This window comes from Narcine bancroftii, chromosome 2 (genome assembly GCF_036971445.1).
Source record: "Narcine bancroftii isolate sNarBan1 chromosome 2, sNarBan1.hap1, whole genome shotgun sequence".
Taxonomy (NCBI): domain Eukaryota; kingdom Metazoa; phylum Chordata; class Chondrichthyes; order Torpediniformes; family Narcinidae; genus Narcine; species Narcine bancroftii.
The window spans coordinates 241,959,611-241,978,478 of NC_091470.1; the positions used below are offsets into that span (position 1 = coordinate 241,959,611).

The 18,868-nt window shown below is 38.9% G+C and overlaps 1 protein-coding gene across 13 annotated transcripts in view; it reads left to right on the forward strand.

Annotated features, from left to right (window-relative positions):
• reck (reversion-inducing-cysteine-rich protein with kazal motifs) overlaps positions 1–18,868 on the forward strand; it is a 198,153-nt gene that overhangs the window by 73,339 nt on the left and 105,946 nt on the right. The window lies entirely within an intron of this gene.

Genomic DNA, 18,868 nt, shown 5'->3' on the forward strand with positions numbered 1-18,868 from the left:
ATTCAAATCTTCCCAAAACTTTCCCACTTTTTCACAAAATCAAACTGCATGTAATAAGCTGTTTTGTTACATCTGAAACATATGTCAGAACAATGGAGTTCATGTAATTTACTTGAATAGTTCCTTTTTCTGCAATTGTATATACATATTAGTTATCTTCTTCTTCTTTGGCTTGGCTTCACGGACGAAGATTTATGGAGGGGGTAAAAGTCCACGTCAGCTGCAGGCTCGATTGTGGCTGACAAGTCCGATGCGGGACAGGCAGACGCGGTTGCAGCGGTTGCAGGGGAAAATTGGTTGGTTGGGGTTGGGTGTTGGGTTTTTCCTCCTTTGTCTTTTGTCAGTGAGGTGGGCTCTGCGGTCTTCTTCAAAGGAGGTTGCTGCCCGCCAAACTGTGAGGCGCCAAGATGCACGGTTTGAGGCGATATCAGCCCACTGGCGGTGGTCAATGTGGCAGGCACCAAGAGATTTCTTTAGGCAGTCCTTGTACCTCTTCTTTGGTGCACCTCTGTCACGGTGGTCAGTGGAGAGCTCGCCATATAACACGATCTTGGGAAGGCGATGGTCCTCCATTCTGGAGACGTGACCCACCCAGCGCAACTGGATCTTCAGCAGCGTGGACTCGATGCTGTCGGCCTCTGCCATCTCGAGTACTTCGATGTTAGGGATGAAGTCGCTTCAATGAATTTTGGGGATGGAGCGGAGACAACGCTGGTGGAAGCGTTCTAGGAGCCGTAGGTGATGCCGGTAGAGGACCCATGATTCGGAGCCGAACAGGAGTGTGGGTATGACAACGGCTCTGTATACATTTTTCAATAAATGTATGAATTATTAAATATTCAAATAGGCTCTGTTTCAGAAGTCTAAAATTCACACCTAATTTTTAAAATATGATTTAAGGTGATAGTATGAAAAAATAGTTTTATTTGGTATATTGTATTACTTTCATTTGTTCAAAAGTCAAGAAAAAAAGAACTTAAGAAACAATCTTTTATCCTCTTTATCCCATTAATGTGCCAGATGTCAAAGAAAGGATTATTTAAAGCAACATAATCTTAGCTATTTGGTAGTTCTTAATTCTTCTTTGTATATGATTTTCATTCCATATCTTGAAATAATGTTTTAAAATTGGTACTCCTTTCCAAAGTTTTTTGTTCCATTTATACAAAAAATGTTCTGAATTAGTTTCTCCTATATTATTCAATTTGATAACAGGAGGATAGAAATCTTAATTGAGCTGCTTTATAATAATTTTTTAAATTTGGCAACTGTAATCCTCCCTGATCAAATTTCCAAGTTAATTTTTCCAAAGCTATCCTTGGCATTTTATCATGCCAAATAAATTTTCTTATTTAATTCTTGAAAAAAAACTTGGTTGGTATAGGAATGGGTAATGACTGAAATAAATATTGCAACCTTGGAAAAATATTCATCTTTATACAATTTATCCTTCCTATTAAAGCTACCAGTAAATCTTTCCATCTTTTAAAATTTTCATTTTTTTTTGTAAGGTAGAAAATTCAATTTAAATAAATTATTTAAATTTCTATCAATATTAATTCCTAAATATTTAATTGCTTCCTTTTGCCACTTAAACTTCATCACCTGCTTACTTAATGTATAGTCCCCATCATTCATAGGCATCACTTCACTCTTTCCTACATTGACTTTATAACCTGATATCAAACCATATTCTGCCAATTGTACATTTATGTTCCTCAATGATATTTCTGTTTCTGTGAGATGTATATCATCTGCAAACAATTATGTACTCTACTATTGTAAAACCCTTAATCTCATTATCTCTTCTTATCACTTCTGTCAATGGTTCTCTCGCTAATGCAAATTAAAATGGTGATAATGGGCATCCTTGTCAAGATGACCTTTCTAATGGAAAAGGTTTAGATTATACAAAGCTCTTATCCAATTTATAAAATCATTTGGAATTCTGAAAACATTCAGTACTTTTAAAAAGTCCTATTTTAGTCTATCAAATGCTTTTTTCGCATCTAAAGCCACTGCTAATGCCGGCATTTTTTCTTTCTGGGCTACATTTAATAAACTTAAAAATTTAACTATGTGGTTTAACATCTTCTATGTTTAATAAAACCAGTCTGATCCATATTTATTTAGGTAAATATTTAGTTAATCTGTTAGCTAATAATTTGGATACAATTTTATAATCTGTATTTAATAATGATATCGGTCTATAAGAGGATGGTAATAAAGGATCTTTCCCTTTTTTTTGGAATAACTTATTAATGCTGTTTTAAAAGATTCTGCTAAGTCGTTAGTCTCTTATTTGATCCAAAAGTCCTATTAAAAACAGGAATTAAAAACTTCTTAAATTCTTCATAAAACTCCGGATAGAATCTGTCCTTTCTCAGAGCCTGATTATTTGGCAAAGACATAAAAATATCATATGCTTCAACATCGATAAAGGAATTGGATAATTTCATTTTTTGCATCAACATTTAATTCTGTCAGTGTAACTTGTGATATTCATCTAATTTTTCCCCATCCTTTAAATATTCAGACTGATATAATTTTTTATAAAAATTCCTAAAATCATCATTATTTTCTTGCAATTTATATATAATTTGACCAGTTTCTCTCTTTGTTGCCATTATTGTTCTTGATAATTGTTCCACTTTGAGTTGCCATGCTAAAACTTTATGGGCTCTATCACCTAATCAAAATATTTCTGTCATGTTTGCAGTACATATCTTTCTACTTTATGAGATTGTATTGTATAAAGTTTCAATTTTTTTGATTCCACTGATCTTCATTTCTCTGAACATGCTATTCATGTTCTAAATACAATACATCTTTGTCTAATTGATATACTTTCATATATTCCTTCTTTACTTTTGATGTGCAACTTATTATTTGTCCTCTTAAAATAGGCTTTCATAGAGTCCCATATAATAAATTTATTTGCTACTGAGTGTTCATTAATTTCTAGAAAAAACTTTATCTGTTGTCTCAAATTCACAAAAGTCCTTTCTCTTTAAAAGTACTGTATTAAATCTCCATCTATAATCTACATTTTGTTTTTCTTCCAACGCAATTGGCATTACTAAGGGTGAATGATCCGATAACATACTTGCTTGATATTCAATCTTCTGAACTTTTAGCTTGTAATTGTGTAGACTAAAATATGTGAATGTCTTGTGTCTAAAAGAATAGTCCCTATCATTAGGAATTTTCCTCCAACTATCAACACGTCTCATCTCATTAATTAAATCAGTCACGATTTTAATTACTTTTTTTAACATTTTGCCTGATCTATCTAGTTTTGAATCAAAAGTAAAATTAGAATCTCCACCCATTATTATTTTCCTCTGGGCAATTGAAAATTGAATAAAAATATCTTGCATAAACTTCCCATCATCCACATTTGGTGCAGAAATATTCATTAATGTCCAATATTCTGAATAAATTTGACAATTAATCATTACAAATCTCCCTGGTAAATGGTAAATTTTTATTTAATAATATAGCTACTCTTCTGGCCTCGGAATTAAATGAAGAAGACAATACAGATCCAACCCAATCTCTTTAACTTCCCATGTTCTATTTCAGTCAAATGAGTTTCCTGCAAAAAAAGCTAAATCTACTTTAATCATTTTCATATAATTTAACAATATTTTTGTTTTATTGGATTCTGAATAGCATTAATATTAATACAAATAAAATAAAATTTTTCTGCCATTAAGTACCAATATTAAATCTTCTGTTCATCGATTGTCCCTTTCCCACTCCTCATACTCCCACTAAAATAACCGCATATGTTACAATAATCTTAATAAATTCAGGCGTAAAATTAGAAAAGAAATAAGAACTAGAAAAGAAGCACCCCCTCCCCCCACAGGCGCGTGATGTTGTTATGTCTCTATTCCCCTGATCTATTCGGGATGTGATCCAAATCACATTCATGCACATAACTTCGCAGTGGTTGGCTCATGGTCCCCTCGAACTCGCTTGATATACCAAACAATCCCTTATTCTATTTTTATCATAGATTCTAATTCTCTCATAGATCTTTTAAAATATATCTAGATCACTTAAAGGTTAAACCCTCCTCCCCATAAACAATTGCAAAATATTACTTATCCCCTCCCCAATTAAAGCAAAACTTCTTCCATCTGCATTCAGGTATCAGCATCCACCTGTCGTGCTTTTTCAGGTAATGAATCTGTACACACGTTTGCCTCCTTTAGGTTATGTGAAAAACCTATTTCTCCCTTCTGGAACAAAGACCTTCAAAACTGCTGGATACCTTAAGACAAAGCCATAACCTTTCTTCCATAACACATTTTTAACTCAAAATCTATCAGGATAGAAAAAAACCTTATTCCCGTTATAAATCATGAATGACTGTCGTTCTTTTGCTTGCTTTGCCGCCAGTTCTAAAATCTTCTCTCGTACTTCATATTGAAGAAATCTGACTAGTATTGGGTGTGGTTTCTGATCCAGCTGTGGCTTTGGTCTCAATGTTCTATGTGCTCTCTCAATTTCAAAGTCTTCTTGAAATTCAGTCACTCGTAAAGATTGTGGAATCCAATGCTGTAAAAACCTTTTCATTTCTTGTTCTTCATCTTCTTTAAGTCCAATATCTTTGTTTCTTCTACTGAAGTTCTCTAAAATGTCTATTTTCTCCATTAAATGATCTTTTGTTGCAGCTGCTTCTGCTTGTCCAGCTTTCATTTGCTCCTTAATGCCTTGAATTTCAAATTCATTACCATTAAATTTTCTCATCAATAACTTCAAATCTTTTATCCACCTGCTGCATCATTTTTTTCAACTTTTATCTACAATCTCTCCATATCCTTTTAATTCTCCCATTATACACTTCCTATCTTGTTGGTAATATTCCATATATTTTCATTTCTGCTGCATAAATAAATGATTCTTTCATTTTCTCCAGCTGTATGGCCTTGAAACTTTGAATAAACAAAAATTCCTGTTCTTCCTTTTCGTTGTCTTACTCACTGAAACTGGAAATCTTTTTTTAAAAAAGCTGCCTCTTTGTGCTCTGTGCATCTGTGCACAGTCATGCATGTCATGCATGCACAGTCATGCATGCACAGTCGCATCTTCACCTGAGTTGGACAGCCATTGTCTGGAGAGATCCTGTACTGCAGGTTTCCAAGGTCTCCCCAGCTCCTGGCTTGTCTTCCCTAGGCCATACCTTCTGAACAGCTCCTGGATCCTTCCTCGAGATAGGCCTTTTGTCTTTGTCTCGACCTTTTTCTTGCTCAGTTTCTTGTACTGTAACAGCTGGCTTTTCTTTCTTTGGTGCCATTTTAAACTGTTCTGCAGGTCTTCCAATACTTCTATCTATTTTTCTTTAGTTTTGCTAAATTTGACTGTTTTTAACTTTCTCGAGGAGAGTAAGGATTTGCAGTCTAACCCCACATCATCATGTGGCATGCCCCCTCCTTTTTTTTCCCCCCAAGTTTGACCAGAAGTCATGAGATCTGCCAACCCAAGTGCTCTATCTAGTTTTATTCTTTCTTGGTTTGAATGTTGGGGTAATAGTGCAATGATGTTATAGGACAGAATGAATAGGGATAGTGTGGGTCAGGATTGTGAATTTCATCCTGTAAGCAATCCCTAATCTCGATTGAGAATAAAATTTGCATTCCATAGCTGCCAAAGTGAGTTTCTGGATATTTGGACTACTTGTGCTGTTAACACTATGCCAAAGGCCCTTGAAGATTTGGGTTCCTCAAGTTGCTTATAGCTTTTTTTTGTGCAAACATTTATTTATGGATGAATTTTTGAGAACCTGGAATGCATTCTCAAGGTAAAAAGAAACAAAGAACAGACAGGATAGATAGGGCAATGATGATGTTACCCTTCATTCCCCTTGCATTGACCTGGGAGCGGAGGTGTTTTGGAATCTTTTAACACCCCAAAGAATGAAGGAGTTTTTCCCAAAGTATTGGTGTAATTTTTGAATGCAAGCTGGATCTTGGCATTTTGTTCTGATGTTTCAACTAGATATGTCTGTTTTATAGCTTGACTTTGACGGATTTTTGGACAGTGACAGCACGTGAAGAATATGGACTAAGTCAACAATGTTTGTGCAGATCAAGATGACAATTTAATTTAGAATCTGCCTGCATTGGTCCATATCCTTCCTTTCCCCTCCTGTCTAAATTCCTCTTAAACATTGCTATCATATGTACTTCTATCACCATGCCTGCCAGCATGCTTTAGCACTGATCCTTTTTTTAAAAAAAACTTGCTTTGTGAATCTCTCTCTCTCTCTCTCGCTCGCTCGCTTGAATTGAACCATCAAATTCCTGGGTGACCATCTTTCAAAAGGCCTCTCCTGGAGCCAACACAATGAGGCAACTGTGGAAACTACTCAGTTGACTGTTCTGCAGCTATACTGGAAATTATACTTACTGATTGCATCACAGCCTGGTTTGGGAGTTTGAATGTCCAGAAATGCAGAAAGTAGCAAACATAGCCAGATTCTGACCTCTATGTGAATCCCTGCATGAAGAAGGCAGCCAACATCATAAAGCACTGGTCACAATCTCATCTCATTGCTTCCTTTGGGTCGAAGGTACAGAAGTCTGAAGATCAGCACATGAAAGTTCAAGAACAGCTATCAGGATTTTGAACCTCCCATCATTGCAATAATAATGGTCTGCTCCAACACCACAGAACGGCTGTTTGCACTATTGCAAATTCACTTTTTTTGCACCAGGATAACACAATATATATCCTATCTTGGATTTATTGTCCCTTTAATTCAATTGTGTAAAATATTGTAGTCTTTGTGAAGCATTTGCTTTGCTAAAGTAAGAAAGAATTTTGGTGCATTTGTACAATATCTATGATAAACTGCTTGTATGTTAAGCTCAGTGCTGCAGTGAAAGAATTAAATTAATGAAAGTGCCTTCCTTACCACCCCATGCAAGTTGTTGCCTCTTTGTAGGAGATGCAGATTTGCACTGCAGGATACCTTTCTCCATCAATGCCAATTATTGAGAGGTTTTTTACATTTGACCTGAAGTGCAACACCATCTGCCTGTACAGTACAATTCTGATTATGGGACCAGGCCCATTTCAGATAAATTCTTTGGAGAATCTGTCTTTTTAAAAACAGCCCAGTAGCAACAAAATCACTTGTAATAGTGTTTAAGCATTAAAATAATGTTTAATTCTCACCAAAAAAAAAATGCTGGCCACCACTGGTCATCCCACTGAGCCCCGGTGCTGCCGGATACAATTTTGGATAACTGAGAATAATCTGAGTTGTACTGTATTTCCAACTTGATCTAGATCCTGCAGTATGCTTTAACAGCCATAATCAACTCTGCCAATTTTTGTGGCCTAAAAATTCACTAATTCACTAGCCCACTTAAAATTTCCTCCAAAATGTTTAATCAACAAGGTCTCCAGATTTTCCTTGTGGAACATCACTAGTTACTCCTCCACTACTTCCTTCTGTGATCAAGCCAATTTTAAATCCAATCCACAAAGTCGCATGAATCAGAATCAAATTTATTGTCATGAACGTGTCACAAAACTTGTTGCTTTGTGGCAGCAGGGTTATGCGTTACAGGTGCAAAGTTGCTATAAATTAAAGTTCCATACATACAAGCTATGTGCTTTAATCTTTTGGATCAGCCTACCAGAAGGGGCTTTGCTGAATGCTTTAAGTTGCATCCACTGCCTGATATTCATGTATCATCTTTGTTCCATTCTCAAAAAAACACAATCAGCTTTGACCACTTCAGCACAAATCTACACTGAATATCTGTAACATCCAAACCTCTCCAGATACAAGATCCTACTCCTAAGAAGCATCTTCAATAATTTCCCAACCATTGATGTCAGGCTCACTGGCCTATCATTTACAGGTGCCTAACCTTTTATCTGGAATTCTGAAAACTGGCAACCTCCAAAAACCAGAACTTTAGTAGGTAGATGACATCTGCTCATCAAAGATGGAGTTTGGCACCAAACATGGCCCTAGTTCAACTCCTGTGTATCCCGTTGTGTTCTGCTACTTTACAAGCACCTCCCAATTGCTTATACTGACACGCGTCCAGCGTTGCGGTGATTCAATGGCCCTTGTCGCTAACCATAATCCTCCACCCAGCTGAAAATTCTGTACCAGCACCAGTTCAGGGGAACTCAGGTTGGTAAGGTGGAGGGGAGAGAGATGGAAACGTGACTCGGATGAGGGGGTGATAGACGGTAGTGCAATGTGGGCGGGCAAGGGGGAGGAGGGATGGTGTGACTTGGGTGGGCTTAAAGGGACAGAAATCAAAATTATTCTGTACAATGACAGGTGTCCAGTCCTGCGACGATTCCGAATAAAAGGTTAGGCACCTGTACTAATTTGTCCCTATTTCCTTTCTTAAGGCAACAACAGTTCTCTGCACCTTCTCTGCACCTTGCTGTGATGGAATAGAATACAAAGTTCTCTGTCAAGGCCCCAGCAATTTATTCTCTCACCTGTCTCAGAAACCTGAGATAGATACCATCAGTTCTTGGGTTGTGTCTTCAAGAGCTCCAACACCAGCTTTAGTGTCCGAGAATATCAGCAGATCCCTTCCTGGTATCATTGTCCTCCCAGAACTTGTTTTAAGTCGCCCACTTCCTCTGGCTGCATCCATCAATCCCCTTTTTTGACCTTGAAAAGTCTGCCATTCTCCTTATTTGTCCTTTTTAATGCATGTATAAATAGCTTGGGATTTTCATTAATCTACTCAACGATATTTCATGGCACATTACATGTATTTTTTAAAATTAAATTTGTAACATCTTTCACCAGTTCTAGAACTTTTCCACCTTTTGTCTTTTTTTCCTCCCCTCACAGGAATGTGTTGTTCCTGAATCGTGACCAACTGGCCTTAAAACAACTCCCAGAGTCTGATGTAGACTTGGCCAATAACTATTACTCCTGACCTCCTGACCCCAGCTTCTGCCTAATATTGTTGTAATTATATTTCCTCAGTTTAGTATTTTCCTTATCCTTATTTATAACTGAAAACTTGTGGTGTTATGATCACTGTTCCTAAAATGCTGTCCTATTGTGATCATTTGGCCAGCTTCATTTCCCAGTACAATGTCTAAAATGGCCACTTTCCTGGTTGGATCAACAGATTTAACAAGAAGCTTTCTTGGATGCACAAATCAAATTGTCCCATTAAGGGGTTCCCAATCAATATTAGGAAGTTGAAATCACCAACTACAACACCTGCTTTCGCATCTTTCCACGATCTACCGGAGTATCTTTTACTCTAACACCTGCTGGCTATTGGGAGGTCTGCAGTTTAACCCCATCAAATTGATTGCACCTTTCTTATTCCTGAGTTTACCCATATTGCCTCAGTGAATGAATCCTCCAGGATGCAACTTTCCATTCTCCTTTTCGTTCTCTCTCTGTTGCTTCAGAAGCAATTGAAACTTTAAATATAGTGTTCTACTCTTTTCTCACTCTAAATGTGTTTTTCCATTTGGCAAAGATTCTTTGGGCTCCCTTAAGTCTGTTTAAGGTTATGACAAATCCATAGTTCATTTTACAACCTTCAGTGTGCAATGAATAGTTGCTCCCCAGTGATGTTTATTCTTTTTGAACAAAGAACTTGATCTCTAAATTGTTTTAACCCCTGAGCACTGAATTTTTTTAAGGAATTCAGTGCATTCTGAAATGATGACCATATAATATTCCTTACTGGATCCAGCTCAAAATGGCTAATTTAAGGTTATTAGGCCTTTTAAGATCAGCTGTTGGGACTCAGCATTCCATATATTGGTAGTCATTGGAATTTGCATCTCAGGTGTTTCCAGTTTAATGAGAGAGGATGTGCATTTTGTTGGATCAATTTCAGTCTCCCCTTGTTCTGATTGACAAGAGGAAATGGAGTTCAGTTTTGGCTATCACTCTCACCCCAGGAGATCTGGTCCTGTTTTAGTTAATGTCCTCACCAGGCAGAATAGGAGGTTAAAATTTTCACACTCCACCCAGATTTACTGCCTATAGACACTCTGATTGCACATGAGTGGTCTGAATGTGAACAGCTGATTTCAAGGTATGCTGGCGCCCCATGTCTTGCACCAACATTGAAGGACTTTCATTGTTTTGACATTTGGTAGACGATATATATGGCAGCCAATAGATGTGGTGATTGTCGAAGGAGTGAATATTTTGGGTAGCTGATTGGATGTCAAATGGTGTTGTGCTTCTTGAAAACCATTGACCCTGCAATTGTATAAAACAAAGTTGGGAGCATAATGAGGCCATTTGGCCTTTTGAGTTTTCTCTGCCATTTGAATCATGGGTGATGTTTTTATTTCTTCCCCCATTCTTCTGTTTTCTCCCCATAATCTTTGATAACCTTGTTCATCTAAACTATAGGAGAGTATTCCATTTCCCTTGGATTTGTGTGTTCTAGACATTTGAAAGGCTTTGAGCTATTAGAGGGGAGTTGCATCTTAGAATGTGTTGTTCTGTTGGATAATTTACAATGTTTCCTTAGACTGGTTGACTAGACCATAACCCACACCCCAGCCAGACCTGGGCCCATTCTGATGATGTTGTAGTTAATGTCCTCGTGTCAGGTGGAGTAGAAGAACATCCTCACATTGAGACCAGCCCCTCAAACAGACATTCAGAGCACTTTAAAATTAAAGCATAATACCATAAATTGGTTGGAAGAACCATTCTGGACTTGGCATTTCAGAAGAGTGACTCATCCCATGATCCCCTTTCAACTGTCCTTATGGTACTGGAGGGTGATGGAATGTGTGGATGAATGCTGCTGCGCAAACTGTTCTCAAGAAGTTCACTAAGATTTGGAATGAAGCCACTTGATTGGCATTTTAAGGCAAATTGGCATTTTAAGGCAAATTGCCATAAGAAAATTTATTGGCTGCAGAATGTCTGTTAAATGTATCGCAGTTGCTTGCTTAGGCTACTCTGACAGTTACCTCAACTCCAAGAAGCATAAAAGCAGCAGTGGGATGGGAGCACCACCACCTGCCAGACCTCCAGGCCAAAGTGTATCACAGGGATCCTTTATTGTGATTGAGTCTAAATCATAGATCTCTCCAGCTATTAGTCTTCAGTAGTTCAAGGAAGTGGCTTGCCACTGCTTTGTTGAAGGAATTTTGGTTAGTGCCTTGCTGGTGATGCCCAAATACTGAAATTGAAGGAATAAAAAAATAGAAAATTAAAAATGTAATTAACAACTCGGAAGAAATTAAACACATTAAATTAATAATCAACAAGAAACATCTGCAGGGCTGGAACCTCCATTTTAATCAATGAAGTCTCTGATCCCGTGCCAGGTCTGAGCTGGCAAAGGATTGGAGAAGCACTTTCCATATGGAGTTGATTAGAGGAATGCGATGACAGATGCAAAGCTTTCCGTCTCTCGGAAAACTTCACATTTGTGTTTGAGAGTGCAATGTTAAAGCTTGAGACTCGAGTTTCACTGACAACATCAGAGCTGACTCCAGCTCAGCAAGAATCACTGCAATTTTTTAAACTTTGAGGCTAGGCACTGATAAGTTAAAGAAGGGAAATGAGATGGACATAAGATGTGGAAACCATTTATAAGTCACCTATCTGGTGATCTCTGTGTCTGTCTTCTGCATCCCTCAGCAATGTTGGCCCAATCTTTGGGCAGCAGTTTGCATTCTTTTTAAGACTTGTTATGGTTAGTGATGTGATTGCACAGTAGTTAATTAACTGGACTAGCAGACAGAATTCTTGACGATTGAGAGATATGAACTGAATTTCATCACTAAATTTAAAATTCAGATTTATTCAGTTACAACATTTAGAAAAAAACACAATGGTTACTGCAGAGTTCAGAATCAGAATTTATTGTCATGAACAGGTCACAAAATTCATTGTTTTGTAGCAGAATTTCAGTGCAAATGTTCTTATAAACCACCTTTCCAAAAAAAAATGCACAGAAAGTCAAAGTAAGGCAGTGCCTTTGGTTCATTGATCATTCAGGAATATGATTGCAGTGGGGAAGAAGCTGTCCTTGTCGTTGTCTTTAGGCTCCTGTACCTTTTTCCCCAATAGCATCGTGAAAAGGGCATGGCCTGAATGGTGCGGGTTTTTGAAGATAGAGACTGCTTTTTTAAGACACCACCTCGTGTAGATGACCTTGATGGAGTGAAGTCTGGTGCCTATGATGTTACAGGCCACGTTAACAACCCTCTGGAGTTTTCTCTTGACCTGAGATTTGGTGCCTCCATATCAGACAGTGATGCAACCAGCCAGAATGCTCTCCACAGTATACCTGTAGAAGTTTTCGAGAGTACTGAATCTTCTCAAACACCTCACAAAGTATAGATGCTGACGAGCCTTCTTCATGTGCATTGACATGGAGGCTCCAGGACAGATCCTCTGAGATGTTAACACCCAGAATTTGAAGTTCTTGATCTTCTCCACTACTGAACCCTCATTGAGGACTGGGTTGAGTTCCCCTGATTTCCTCCTGAAGTCCACAATCATCTCCTTGGTTTTGATAACGTTGAGTGCAAGGTTGTTGATGTGGCACCACTCAGAGCTGATCTATCTCCCTCCTGTTCACTTCCTCATGACCGTTTGAGATTCTGCCGACAACTGTGGCATCATTGACAAACTTGTAGATAGCATTGGAATTGTGCATGGCTACACAGTCATGAGTGTATAATGAGTAGAGCAGTTGGCTAAGCATGCATCCTTAGGGTATGCCTGTGTTGATAATCAGTGAGGAGGAGACATTGTTTCCAATTGGTATGACTGGTCTTCCAATGAGAAAGTCAAGAATCCAATTGCAGAGTGGGGTACAGAGACCTAGTGTTTGTCGATTCTTGACCAGCACTGAGGGAATAATGGTGTTGAAGGCTGAACTGTAGTTGATGAAGAGCAGCCATATGTATGAATTGCTGTTTTCAAGGTGATCCAGAGCTGAGTGGAAAGCCATCAATATTGCATCTGCTGTGGAGTGATTGTGAAGATGGGCGAATTGCAGTTATCATGTTGTCATGTAAAAAAATTCACCCATCTCCTTCATGGAAGGAAATCTGCTATTCAAACCTAATGTAATTAACTTTTAATTGAGACAATTGAGGAAATCTCTATCCTGTGATTCAGTCAGATATGATTTGTCTTTTAACAAATTCATACAGGCTCCCTTAATCAACCTAGTTTTACTCTAAATATCTGAGATTTCTCCCTGTGTTTCTGAAATCTTTCCTGTAAAGAGGGTTCAACTGAACATCCCCCAATTACCTGAAATGTCTGTGAAACTTGAATAAACAAGTTGCTTGTTTTCTACATATTCTATGCAATTGGAAGATTTGCTGAGTAGATATCTTTTTTCGCCAAAGGTGGGTTAAAACTGAGCAAAATCCATTACCACCTTTCTCTATTTCACCCACACTTCACATTCTGCTTGTGGTGGAAATCATACTTCTGTGATTTTTTTTTTGTTTTGTTTTTAAGAGTACCAATGTCAGTGAACCATTTGGTTTGTCTATTTGGATAATTACAGCACCCGCGCTGTATGCTATTGACTTAGGTTTGATGATGACTTTGTTTTACTGTTGTTTTGGGGCAAATGTGGTCCAAAGATGGACCAGGAGAGATGCCTGATGGGTGTGCAGTTAGATAATTTAGAGATGGTGTAAAACTTTTGCTGATTACTCTGCATTTCTTTACCACATGATTCATAGACCTACAGTTATTAATGTCATCCGAACTATTTCTCCTTCATGTGGCTGTTGGCTGAGGGTTACCAGTAAGCTTTGGGAATGTGATGGAATATTTATTTTATCTGGCTGGCAATCCCTTCCTGTGACAACGCTTGGGAGAAAAATAATCTGTTTAAGGAATGCAGTAATGTTTCTTTGAGCAATGTAGCTAAACCAACAGACTTGATTGGGTGTAACTAGTGCCTTGTTGAGAATGTGGCCTGGGAGATGAAACCAACATTTTTTATCCTTTTTAGTTTGAATGATTTTGTGGAAATAATGCTTATATCTTTCCATTGCCTTTAATGTGCCTCCATAGGTAGTCCAGGCCTCAGTAGCATTTTTGGAGAGCAGGAATTGCTGCTGCCCAGTAGACAATGAATTATGTACCAGATTTGAGGTTCTGAGATGCTCTTTTCCTCATTTGACTAAAATGCTGGATGGTTTTACTGATCTTGATTGTGAATATCTACCTTCACTGAGAGGTAATTCCTAAGATATGAGAAGTGGTTGACAGTTTCCAGTGTCTTGTGTACCTTTGTTGGAAGATATCGTACAGATGAGTCAGGTTGTAAGGCTGTCAAGCCACCATCCCATTAAGATGGAATAAAACCTTTTTACTTTGTACTTGCAAATAGAAGGCCTATGCTCCATTATTGCATGCAGTGTCTACATGCCAAACCTTTGTGTTTCATACACTTTTGCCCCCAGATCTCATTGTCCAACAACATTTTGCAGTGTCAGACCAGGTTCACATAAAAAGGATTGGAAACAGCAACCATGTCCATCTGAAACGAGTTGATTATGACAATGCTCCAAGCATATTGTCAGCAGTAGGAGTTATTGGAATTGGTCTTAACTGCTCTGTCCTTGCTGATCACATTTCTATCACAGAGAGAGAGAGAGAAATTGTCTTTGTTAAATCTCACAGAATGATCAGTTTGTCTCTTAGCATGAGAATCAAGCTTTTCTAGGTTGGAATTGAGCCTTGATCTTGTACAGTCAGGCTAATGTAGCACGTTGGTCCTAGGTTAGAAGGAGGAAAAGTGTTGACTAATTCTATTTGGGATGTGATTCAGCCAAATATTCCTTTTCCAATTTGACTTTTCAGGAAGTGTATCCACTGCTTGCTCTTTTGAAGCAGGCTATCTTCTGCACATAATGTCTCACTCTGGGCACTGATGTTGATGTCTAAGCCTCTTGGGTTCTTGTGTTACCACAAGAGGAATGTTCTGACAGTCACTTTTGTAACTATTCACGAGGATACCCTGATGTGATTGAAAATAGATTTTAAACAAAAATGTCTGAAAGGCTGGTGGTAACTTGATGCTTATGTTACCAGTCAAAATTGGATACATCTCTGATTGATAAGGAGGTAAATAAACTGTGCTGGTCATAATTTTTCACTTCACTTTTAATATTTAAGCCAGAAGACTGGACATTTATTAATTGGACATCTGTATTCAGAAAAGGTAAATTGGCCACCCAGACTGAATTTGAAGCAGCAGAGCTTTATAGCTAATTCATAAATAATAGAAATGTCAGAGAGCTGACAGATGTTGGGGTGTAACCTGTGGACTGTAAGCATTACCACCTTCTTTAGTAAAGAAAGAAAACTAAAGATCAGAATTATAAGCCAGACAATTTATTTAGTGGTGAGATGGCTTTAGAAATAATGAGATGGAGAAGTTAATAAAAGGTAGGTTGAGAATGAACATAAATGCTGAGAGTAAATTCTGTTTGATATGTTTCAGATAATATGATTGTTAGGGGCAGCCCGTCAGTATGTTGGCTGCTTTTCTTAGGCAGTAGATGGAGACCATTGAAGGGAGGGAAGTTTGTGTGATGTTCTCAGCTGCGTTCACCACCACCGCAGCTTCCAATCTGGAGCAGAGATGTACGCTGTATTGTATCCAGTGTGTATACTTACGATGGTGCATCTGGAGAAATGGTTGGAGGATATGCCGAACCTCCTTAGTCCTCTTATAAAGAGGTGTCAGTGTACTTTTTGACTGTCCACATGGTTGACTCAGGACAAATCATTGGAAATATTTATTCTTGAACTTTTAAGTTATTCACTTGAAAGGAGAGTATGCTCTCTGCCCCCACTCCTTTGTCTTGCCGATGATGAGAGATCGGTCGTTATCCTGGTACATTGCCACAAGAATTTAAATCTCTCTGCATTTGTCTCATGATTTGATACGTGGCCTACAGCTATGGTGTCACCAGTGAATTTTGACTGTGCAGGTTTAGTTGCAGAGAGGGCTCAGTGTGCATCCTTGCAGATTGCTGATGTTGTGTGATGAGACGTTGCTATCCTTCTTCACTGATGGTTTCTTTAGACAGAAAGTCAAGGATCCAGTTGTAGAGGGAGCATTGAGGCCAAGATCTCAGTTCAAGTTTATTTTCATCTGATTGTGTAAGTACAATCTGACAAAACGGCATTCTCCGGTCCTCAGTGCAAAAACATGCAAACACATACAGACAAATGATACATATATGTATAAAAATAAATAAACTGTTTAATAAATAGAGTTTCAGAGTGTTTGTATGAGCAGTTCATCAGTTGCTCAGCAGTGTCACTGCCCATGGGAAGAAGCTGTTTCTTACTCTGGTGGTTCTGGGTCTGATATTCCTTTATCTCTTTCCCAACATGAGTAGCTGGAAGATGCTGAGTGATAGGGGTCCTTGATGATTTTGTGAGTCCTCTTCAAACAATGATCCAGGAAGATCTCGTTGATTTGGTGGGGGAGGTTGGCAGGGAGACCCCAGTAGTCCTCTCTGCTACTTTCATGGTCCTGTGAATTGACTTCCAATCCAATGCACTAGAGCAGTGGTTCCCAACCTTTAACTTTCCACTCACATACCACTTTAAGTATTCCCTATGCCATAAGTGTTCTGTGATTAGTAAGGGATTATTTAAGGTGGTATGTGAGTAGGAAGGGAAGGTTGAGAATCACTGCTCTAGACCCAATTATTACTTAAATATTTTGCTTGAGAAAAATTGTCATTGGCCCATTTCCTTTGGAGTTATGAAACTGTGCACATAATGAATCAATTTGGAATGATTAAAACAGTGGTTTTCAACCTTTTTCTTTCCACCCACATACCACCTTAAGTAATCCCTTATTAATCACAGAACACTTATGGCATAGGGAATACTTAAAGTGGTATGCGAGTGGAAAGTAAAAGGTTGGGAACCACCGCTCTAGAGCAGCTGGCCAGGATGCTTTCAGCTGAGCTCCTTTAGAAAGTTGACAGCATGGTGGCCATTAACCTTGCCTGCCTCAGTCTTCTTGGGAAATACTATTTCTTTTGTACTTTCCTGACCAGTGAGGAGACGTGTGTTCAGGATGGGTCAATTCTTAAGTGGACTCTGAAGAACTTGGTACTCTCTGCTCTCTCTGCTACTGAATTATTAATATGTAGTGGAGGGTGGTTTTCTCTGGTCCTCCTCAAGTCCTCAATCATCTTTGTTTTGTCTATATTGAGATTTGGGTTGTTATTCTTGCACCATTTCACGAGCTTTTCCACCTCTTTGTAGTGCGACACATTGTTGCTGATGAGGCCAACTACAGTCATGTCATTTGTAAATTTGATGCCTTTTAGAGTTGGAGCTGGATCTGGTGATGCAGTCGTGCATCAGCGTGAACAGGAGCAGGCTGAACACACAGCTCTGAGATGTGCCAGTGCTCAATGTGATGGTGCTCGACATTCTGCTGCCAACCCAGACAGACTGGTCTTTCCACTAGGGAACCCAAAATCCAGTTACAGAGATGGGTGTTGAGTCCCAGTGAGGACAGCTTCTCGAAGTTTGGGGATGAGTTTGCCAGAGATTCTAGTATGGAAGGCAGAGCTGTAAAATGATTTAGTGTCCAAAGAGAAAAGGAATTACTTTGATTTCAAGATTCAGTTTATTGTCACATAATAAAAAGTGTCATATTACATGAAATTGCTTTTTATCAGCTGTAAGGCAAACAGATTCACCATTGGCAAAGATTGCCTGAAGTGCCTCTTACAGTCAGAGAAAGAGAAGCAAAAGAGAGTTTCCCCCAGGGTCACTGAGTGTCCATGAATTAACTTCCAGCCTCCTGCAACTTACACAGACACACAGTTTAGTCCAAGCTGTCAGCAACCTGAGCTCCAGACCTGAACTCTTCAGCACCTTCTTGAAACCCAGTTCTGATACCTGATAACCCTTCAGCTAGTCTCCAGCAGTCTTCTGCCTGGTGTGAGTCCCTTGCCGGCAGCCTGCATGGGTTCCTCTCCTTGAGTCTCCAACAGCCCACGACCTGGGTGTTCCTCATTGGGCCTCTTTCAAGGTCACTGTTCTGTGGGTTGTCTCCTCTGCTTCTCTTTCTCAGATTGGGGGGGTGGGGTCTTCCAGTTTTCTGGTGCACTATACCAGTCCTCTGCTTCCAGAGTCTCCCAACACCTCGTGGCTGATGCAGATTGTAGGCGTTTCCATCTTGGCCACAATCGATGGATTTTAAATAAAACTACTATTGGCTCATTAATGGCCCATTTAAAACATGTATGGAACTGATGGGAGTTGGACTGGGTGGTGAACCCCGCAGGAGCGCTGTGTCTCCGCTCTCTGCTGGTCTGCACAAATGGCAGCGCTGTCGTTTCACCAGTGCGGCTATTTTCCCTAATGCCATGTCTCGGTTGCATGAACAGTGGGGGAAAAAAAATTGTAACCTCTTAACTGTTTGTCAGAAGAAAACCTTATGTCACTTTACTTATTTATATTCAGAAATTGAATAATTTTTGAAAATTGTGATGTCCTCAAAATAATTTTTTGCTTCTATACTCGTATTTTAATTATACAATATTATTCTCATTCATTGGGGATTGGGGAATGTTGGTTGCAAGAAAATGCCAGTTTTGTGAGAATCATCAGTACTGCATGTCATGCAGTAAAAACACAATGCTGGAGAAACTCAGCAGGTCAAGCAGTGTCCTTTATAAAGCAAAGGTAAAAAGACATAACTGTCCTTTCAGGTTAGAGCCCTTAAAGGGATGGAAAAATGTCGATAGGCGTCCGAGCAAAAGAGTCAAGGGTGGAGGTGTGTATCGCAAAGGCTGGAGGTGATAGGTGGAGGAGGGAAGGAGAGGACAGCAGCAATCAAAGGGA